The sequence below is a fragment of the Neodiprion pinetum genome, chromosome 6, assembly GCF_021155775.2.
Source record: "Neodiprion pinetum isolate iyNeoPine1 chromosome 6, iyNeoPine1.2, whole genome shotgun sequence".
NCBI lineage: Eukaryota > Metazoa > Arthropoda > Insecta > Hymenoptera > Diprionidae > Neodiprion > Neodiprion pinetum.
Genome location: NC_060237.1, coordinates 18231083 through 18240623, shown reverse-complemented (window position 1 = coordinate 18240623; position 9541 = coordinate 18231083). Strand labels below are relative to the sequence as shown.

At 37.0% G+C, this 9541-nt stretch overlaps 1 protein-coding gene and 1 long non-coding RNA gene across 1 annotated transcript; both read right to left on the bottom strand.

Moving 5' to 3' along the window:
* LOC124222162 (fasciculation and elongation protein zeta-2-like) overlaps positions 1-9541 on the bottom strand; it is a 128087-nt gene that overhangs the window by 15159 nt on the left and 103387 nt on the right.
* Positions 414-9241, bottom strand: LOC124222163 (uncharacterized). The gene is made up of 3 exons (XR_011177527.1): positions 8594-9241; positions 8377-8424; positions 414-468 (listed from the first exon to the last, which is right to left on the bottom strand). It is a non-coding gene; the product is annotated as an uncharacterized lncRNA (long non-coding RNA).

Here is a 9541-nt window from a genome sequence, read left to right as displayed (position 1 = left end):
CGCACTGACAGCTACTGAATTTGGGCTTGTGCGAAAAACGAATTGGAATAATTTATGGTAAACATGAACCAGGAACCACGGAGCGCTTATCCTGAAAGTCGAGTTTCACCGCGTAGCGGACCCGAAGCGCGGGATCTGGGAGGTTGAGAACCCGGTACTCGAAATTTGCGGAGCGCGACTCTCAACCGTCCGCTCTACTGCGCGGTTGTTACCAGACTGAGGAACTCGGCTAGCCGATTTTAGATTGGTGACGTCACTTTCCGAACATCCGAAAATTCAAACTTTGGTTTCGAACTGTAATACTAGGTATGATGATGTATGATGTATGATGTATGATGTATGATGTATGATGATATGATATGATGTATAATGAATTTAGTATTCACATTTCATACAAGAAATACGCACTTTATCTCTCCTGCCGATTCCAGACACAAGCGGCCAGGCCCTTCGATGGTCAGCCGTTGACTGAAGATATATCCTTCGGTTAACGGGTCAGCTGATAACGCTGCCGTTCTGCGACAGTTGGATGATGAAAAATTTTGCTCGTACCCTTCAAATGTGTGTTAAAATACACTCGAAGTGTTAAGAAGCTTCGTTCTTTCTCTCCCTATCACCTTTTTAGGTCTTTAAATCACTACGCTGCGTTAAATATGGTCTCATGTACGGAGAATCCATTTCATCTTAATAAAAATTGGCGCATCCGTGATGTATTACAGTCACTCTGAATTTTTTTCCATCCGAACACTTCTCGAAAAACTATTCAGCTTCTCCGCCCAACGTAGATACTTCACTTGCGACTACCTAAAACAGCGTTTCGATTCTATGCCTACGAAAATTTAAGATCAAGAGAGCAAATGAAAAGTTGTTGGAATAATTACGAATAATAATGTTATGGAATACATCAAATGCGTGTCGTATAGAATCCATTTCGAAATGAATAATTCATCTATCTTCATATTAAAGCCGTATTATTATAGATAATCTAGTTTGTCTCCAGGAAAATTATAAAATTTATAGTATGCATCACGTATTAATCGTAAATGGATCATATACGTATATTCATATCGTACACGGACCGCATATACTTATATACATTTTGGTCTTTGCATCATTATTACATCTGATCTATTATTACTTATGATCTATGTATACATTCTTCTCTCGGGTACCTATACTTTAATTAAATCTTTTTTTACTACGAATTTTGGAAGAAATTTATTCTCATCAATAATTTCTTGAATCGCCGACAAGTCGGTAACGCTGCAAGTCTATAAGTACAGACAGGCTATGTACTGGTTTGGGCTTATCATTGCGAAGACAGTGTTACTCGGAAGGTGAATGCAGCCAGCATCATGGCGAAATCGTTAACTCTGTGATGTTCTGCAATAAGTTCTCAACTCTACAGTTGCAACATCTCGGGGGGCGCAAGCGCACGACGATTTTTGGTTGTTACACCAAAGCCCATTAGGGCAACTGTCTTTATATTCTTCAGTCAACAATAGCATGCTATAGGGTTTATAGCCAAAGTAATGCTATACTTCGTGGATTACAGCTATACAAGCTATAGCGAATAGTGGCTTCAGCGCCATGTTACGGAAGTCCGGTAGGGACATCTACAAGCATATGTGAAGATACCGACCGACACTGGATCGTCGAAGCGTTGTCTGAGGCGTTGACTGAAAAATATAAAGACGTATACCCCTGGGTAAATTTTTGAGACCAGTTTTCGGCGGGTCAGAGGGACCTAAGTGAAGTTGGCCTGCGATCTTTGAATTTTTGAAAATTTTTTTTACCAAACAATTGCTCCCAACTTGCTCTCAATTGCTCTCTATTTTTATTATTTGCTTCCTCGCAGTTTTCGAGAAAATCGAAAAAAACGAAAATGCATATCGGGCAGCAGCCGTGTGTTTCGCGAATTTTGGAAAATGGTGGAATTTCCGGGAAATTCTTGTACCGTTTAATTGCTCCTCAATTGCTCTTAATTGCTCCGTCATTTTATATTATTTGCTCCCTCATGGTTTTTCAGAAAATCTAAAAAAACGTTGCAGGTACCGTGAGTCGGTAACTTTTTGGGTAAAATGGCGCCATATTTAAACCAATGTTGGTGACAAAACGTTCTTTATTCCACCGAAACAGAATAAGCTCTGAATTGCTCCTTAATTACCCCTTGTTACTCTATTGTTTTAATCGATTGCTTCTGTATTGTTTGCGAATAAATTAGAAACAGACGAAACAAGGGTTTTCTAAATGCGAAGTATGGTCGAATTCATTTTGATATATCTCTTTAACGAATTGGGATGTGAATAATCCGATAATCGCTGGTAATTGCTCGGCACATCTTGTAATTTGTTCCCTCATAGTTTTCGTTAAAACGGGAAAAACAACGCTGCATCTGATTTGTAGGTTATGTGGACAAGCGGTGAATTCGAAATTGTATCCGAAACGAGAAAAAAACTGGAAATTGTGATCAGAAATCGAGAAGCAATCGGAAGCAATTGTAGCTCGTACCGAATCGAAATGTTCTTATTGCAGATAATATTTCGAACGTTAATAAATGTTAAAAAAAATTTTTAAAAATAAAATATTACGCAGCATACGCTCTGCGGTTTTTGACGGTTTTTTCGATAATTAGGCAAGAGCAAGGCTGCCCCCCATCGTCCTCCTCCTCCTCCACCCAGCCTCACATCGTCGTCGTCGTCCTCGTTCTCCTCGATCAACGACAATCACTTATCCAACCACCGCCAAACACTTCCTCCCCCATCCGACCACCTCCTGCCACCTCCTGCCACCTCCTACCACCTCCTACCGCCACCAACCACCTCCAACCACCTCTAACCACCTGCTACCAGATCCTACCACCACGTACCATTTTCGTAGGCATAGAATCGAAACGCTGTTTTAGCTAGTCGCAAGTGAAGTATCTACGTTGGGTAGAGAAGCAGAATTGTTTTTCTAAAAGTATTCGTATGGAAAGAAATTCAGAGTAACTGTGATACATCACGGATGCGCTAATTTTGATCCAGATGAAATGGATGCCCCGTATATGAGACGGTATTTAACGCAGCGTCCTGATTTAAAGACCTAAAAAGGTGATTGTCGATCACGTTTTTTAGACAGGGAGAGATAGTATGAAGCTTCTTAAAACTTCGAGTGTATTTTGACACACATTTGAAAGGTACGAGCAAAAATTTTCATCATCCAACTGTCGCAGAATGGCAGCGTTATTAGCTGACCCGTTTGATTGTGATATTTGACATCTACTGGCCAAGGTCAATGCACAATACACTAATGAATTGAAAACATGACGTGCTATCGAAGACATTGTTGCAGCGTAAAGTTTTAATGCCAGCAACGTCCGGTACGCTAGATTCACGTTTCGAAATGAGCCAATTATTCAGCTCCATCAAACCTGAGACTTGACTCCAGCACTGATTCAGCTTTATCAGTTATGTTCGGGTCTTCTCCACATTACGAAAAGGAAGTGGTGCTATTTCGTAGTTTGGACGCCGAAAGGACTGATCTTTGACAAAATTATTCGCGACGACAATTTTTGGACATTGAAAATGGAAATAAATTAGCTGACTTTTTTCATTTCTGCCTTTTGCCAGCAATAGTAGACTCCAGACGTGCTCGACAACTTCCGATTCGCGACCCTCCTCAAATAATTGAAACTAGAAATTCTGCGGTCAAATCAAAAAACTCAACAACTCATGTTTCCATCCGTAAGAAAAAGAAAATGACAACCGACAGTACTAACGAGTAACTATACAGACGTTTTTACATATTTGTATATTTTTCTTTTCATTTATATATAACGATTTCACAATAATGTCACACACAGAAAACTATTCTTGATTCAAGAATATTTTATTTCTTAGATCAAGTGTATGCTATTTTTTTAATAAAAATATCACATATTCTTGAATGAAGAATACTCAGCACTTGATTCAAGAATATTTTAATTCTTGATTCAAGGATTGTTTTCTTTGCGTGTAGGCCACTTTTTATTTTTTGTATTACAAATCAACCCTCGCATGTATATCCTGCTTGTTAAATTTTCATTTTTCAGTTACAGCCCATTCGAAATTTTGCACGGATATAACGTGTTTTCACATTATGTTTTCAAGCTCAGAAATTAATGAATTTCTGAATAATGATCTTTCATATTCGTTTGCTGAATGTTTGCATCTTTCATTCCATAATATTCATTGAAACAATTTATTTTGAAGATTCGTTTTATTTCTATAATAATTACTTGTTATACCAAAGAAACGTCATAACGGAAAGCGAAAAGTATGGTATTCCACGCAATCGAATTTATATATTTTATTTATTGACGCGCCATTACTTTTGACAATGTTTTGTACCATATATTTTGCTGATTTTTCAATACGCCTTATCTATCAATTTCTAATATACTCCTGCATGTCTAGCTCAATTTTTTTGATTTAATAATTTTCTTTTGAATATCTATCGATGTATGTAACACTTTTAATTTTTCCTGGCATGGTTGAGAGGTTGGAACGGCATAGGGTGGGTCTCTTCATCGCAGCGACCTCCACGTGGTGAGACCTGGGTCATTGATGGCAATGTATTTAGTAGGGATGCGCGATTCTAGATCGATTCACTCAAGAATGAAACTTTGGAGTCGAGAAAATAGATCTTTTGTATTGATACTGTACTAATCGATTTTTTCTAGAATCGATTCCAAGTCTGCAAGGATCGGATTAGGTTCTTCAATTAAAAAAAGTATTGAAAGTCTATTTTGGCGTTCTGTATTTTATGAATAATATAGGTTTGAGAATACAAAAGAATCGACCAATTTCTAGCGCTGAATAAATCTAATATCACAACTAATAAAAAAAGCTTCCCACCTAGTCGGCTGGATTTGTGTAATATGTATATGAGAACTATTGCTGTGATAAACAAATATGACCCAAAGCAAACTATTGTTAAATATCAAAACTGTTGAATAAGTACTACATTTTTGTGACACGATTTTTAATCTTCAATATAGCTACCGGTTTCCGGTTAAACTAAAAAGTAAAAATAACGATCAACCTTTTGTATCCGATTTTTTGGATGAAACCAATTTTCTAAAATCAATTTGAATCGATACTGAGAATCGATCTTTTGCTCGATATCGCCCATCCCTAGTATTTAGTCACGAATTAGGTACCAACCTCTCCTTGGATAAACGTATCCTAATCTCATCAACCACGCGAAACTCATACGGGCTTCCAGTTATATTCCTCGCACGTCAGAACTTCAGAACGTTCAAGTGCAAGCGTTAAAAAAATACTTCGAGCTGGCATATCACGGTTTTACGGAGCGCAATACATTATAATCGCTATGGAAGTTGGCAGATCATTTTTTCGATTCACTTTTTTCGGGCAATTTCGCCAGAACTATTACTAAAACGTATCAGGAACTATAGAACTCGGTTGCATGCGAAGAGAACTCCGCTGTATTTTTCATTTGCTGTATATTGATCTGCTACGGGAAGTTGGCAGATCATTTTTTCGATTCACTTTTTTTTACTCAAATCGACAGAACTATTACTAAAATGTATCAGGAACTATAGAAGTCGGCTGCATGCGAAGAGAACTCCGTTTTATTTTTGATTTGCTGACAATTGATATGCTGATTTCACGTACATAGGATACTGAAGGACCTCTATGATAAGGCGCATATAAGAATAAAAACTCCAGAAGGTCTAACGGATAGGATAGGTATAGCGGAAGGGATACTACAAGAAGAAATCCTTAGTCCACATTTGTTTATTCTTTTTATCGCGGATATGGAGGAATGCTTCCGGGAAGAAGGCCTCTACGGTACAAGTTTAAACATTCTAACTGATGTACTATTACTTCTGTATGCTGACGACCTAGCAATAATAGCAAATAATAAAGCTGATGTCGCGAAAAAATTTAAAGTTCTATACAAATACTGCGAAAAAAATGGGCTAACTGTAAATGTAGATAAATCTTACATTTTGTACTGTAGAAAAGCAGGAAAGATACCAAACAACCTTAAATTCTATTACAATGCAAAAAATATAGAAATAGTGTCAAATTTTACATATCTTGGGATACCTATATCAGCGTCAGGACGGGGACGCTTGGCAATGACGAGTGCAATAAGTAAAGCAAGAACCGCAATAGGCGCCATAAATACAGTTATCTATAAAGCTAGAATGTATGACTTTGAAAGTATTAACACACTATTTAATAGCATGATTTCCTCGATAGCACTATATGCAGCCCCTGTTTGGGCTCTCAGATATACAAACGAAATTGATAGCCTTACCACAGAATTCTATAAGAAGATATTATGCATAAAATGTACAACTCCGAATAATCTGGTAAAGTATGAGACAAACAGAATTGATTTAGCGTACAATATTTGGAAGCTTACTTGGGGCTGGTTAGTAAAAGTGCTAAAGATGGAAGAAAACAGATATCCATTGATATGTCTCAAAAAATAGATAGAGCTATATAAAAGCGGGTACGAATCTTCTGAATATAATTGGTTTACCGAGGTAGGCAAGTTTATAAAATCATTAGATGAAATGTATATGTGCATTCTTGACTCGGTTGACGGTAATGAGTGGGAGAGAGTAGGTAAAATTCTATTAAGAAAGTACAAACAAACCTTAACAGACAAAATAAAAGCTCAAGTTAACAGAATTGCCTATCTAGAAACCCCAGATCTATATAACAAGCTAAGTAATGAATACCTTCATAGTAAGGCCCCGCTAAAGATTAAAAAAGTCATGGCACAACTTAGAACGGCAAATAATTATGGTTTTAGTCTGTTGGACAAGTTTAATGTGCGTTCGCCCTGCGTGGCAGATCGCTCGTCGACATTCTCGGGGCGTCTAAGAAGTGAGCCAATAAGAGCTCGAAGCGCGCGCATGCGTGAGAGTCACGAGAATTTTCGGTTGATGCTATGTTCACGAGAGTCAGTCGTTTCTAGAACGTTGTACGAGCGAAAAAAAAAGGAAATAAAATATTCGTTGATCTTTGTTCGATTGAAATTGGTGTCACTTTAATTTTTCTATACCTGTTTCCTATCCTCGCAATAAATATTCAACATAGTCTATACGTAAATAAAAAAGCAAATAAGTTTAACCCATTCGAGCCTTGTCCAACATGTCAGGACAGAGCACACGATACTCTTAAGCATTTTCTAATAGAATGCCCTTTGCACCGGGACATAAGAGGCAAGTTTGTGAATAATCTAAATGTAATAATCAATAATCATGTCGTGGAAATATGTGAAACGGACAATCCAATACAACTTAACAAAATTTATCTTTATGTTGAACAATTATGTAGGCTAAGAGAATTACGCATTTCTAACAATAATATTTTAGACTAAGTGATTTGTAATTAATTAATTAGTAATTTTACGCTAAGTAACAAAATGTACAATTCCGAACTCAATTTGTAAACATTAGAAAAATCTAATAAGGCAAAGAATAAAGAAAAAGAAAAAATTTATCATACGAATTTGAACGTCATTACGGAATCGCCACGAAGAAAAGTTAAGAAAATCATGGATTCCAAAATTTTATAGAAGGATTTGCAAAATCACATGGACGATTACACGACGGAGCTGCTGCCGAGTATTTAAATGAAGGGATAAGTGATTTTTAATATATTTATGGATGACCAACTTTTTACCTCATCACTATAGACAATTTTATATCCCAGTGTGAATTCCGGCGTATTTGATCTTAATTTATTTGTGAATGTTTGGAATGAATGTGTAATTTTAATCGTTAGAACAATGGAAGGATTTAGAGAGTTTTTATATGTTATTTATATTTTAGTTATATTTCATCTACATTTCATTTATATTTTATTTATTTTTCATTCACGTTTTATTTATATGTTATTTATATTTCATTTATATTGTATTTATACTTAATTTATTCAATTGATAGTCAAAGTCGTATTTATTATCGTTCTCGTAATTTTTTTTTTATAAGCCTGTCCATTGATTTAATTTTTTTTCTTTTATATTTTACAATAGGTTCAAATTCTTCACCGTCCCCTTATTCATATTACTTATATCCCCGTATTGACATATGTTTTTGACCTCCCACATTAATAGGCAAAAACAAAAATAAAAACAATTATTTACACACTTTTAGCAGCGTGCAACATTTATAACTTCAAGTAAGTTATGGTAAATTAAATTGAAAAAAAAAATAATTATTAGACTGATAGTCAAGCACGTTGCGATCGTGAATGAGCCTATCTGTACAGTAGGGAAATCGAAGATTAGTGTAACAATTGTTACCGCCACGCCACGTGACAGAGGAATCCCAGGGAAATACCCGTAACCTAATACGTGCAAACTCACCAACGTTGCCGAGAAATGTAAAAGTTACTGGAAAGTCTCTGCTTAAATCTGTAAAAAACAAAACAGACCAATTGAATTAATTCAAAAACTGGCTTTTCAGTTTGCAAGTGAATTATTACCGTTTAATTTCATATCCATTGCATGTTATGCAAGAACAAAAGTTCGGCTTCATATGTACCACCTTGAATTATCGATCAATTAGAATAAGTATTGTTACCTCTACTCTGGGCTGCTCCAGACTTTTACACGTAGTAGTTCTTGTTGCATCTCAGGTTTGTTGGTGAAGCGACGCACTTTTTACATAATTTAAATCTTCACTAATCTCTTGTAATCCAAAAATCCGCACCGCAATAACATTCGATTCTACACTCACTGTTTGTGCTGTTGCTGTCTGTTTGAAACGACTGAATAAACTTGCCAACAATGCACCTGCGCATTTGCCGAAAATCAGTCACAAAAATAATAATATTGACACTCGACGCACAGAGACAAAAATAGATATCACTGAAATCTGAAGTTGCATAAAACAATGAAAACTTAGGACACGAAATTCACCTTCAGCTTTCGTAGCATGTTTTTATTTCAGTAACTCGGTTTTTCTTCAGGCTACACGCTGCTTCTCGCTTATTATTCACAGATGAGTATGGTGAAAATACACCGATCGAACAACGTGACAACAACGCCGTCTGAATGTCGAACCAATACTGAGAGCACGTGATTTCGTTCTGATTGCTCGGAATTCTCGGAAACGACTGATGCCGCACTGCGCTGCGAGAGATTTAAATCAGTTCTCTGAAGGACGGAAGATCATAATTATTCCTACCTTCTATGTCGCTTTTCCCATGGAGCGGGATTAGCTACACGCGTCTGCCTAGCTGTTCTTCTCTTCTCGTGGTCCCCACTAGATGGGTAGAGCGACAAGGAGGGCGGGAGAAGTATTATCTTCTGTCCTTCAGAGAACCGATTCGAATGCGTTCACGGGACGTTTACGCTCTTGCTTACGCTCTATTTTATATATCTATGGTCTCAACGGCCGGGTGAAAACACCACGTAAGATACGCGCAACGCGATCAAATGATTAGAGCATTGCCGTAACATGCGACGTCAGGCGAAGTATGAATTCTCTGACCACTTACGGATATTTCTTGAACGGGATTTTCTCAAC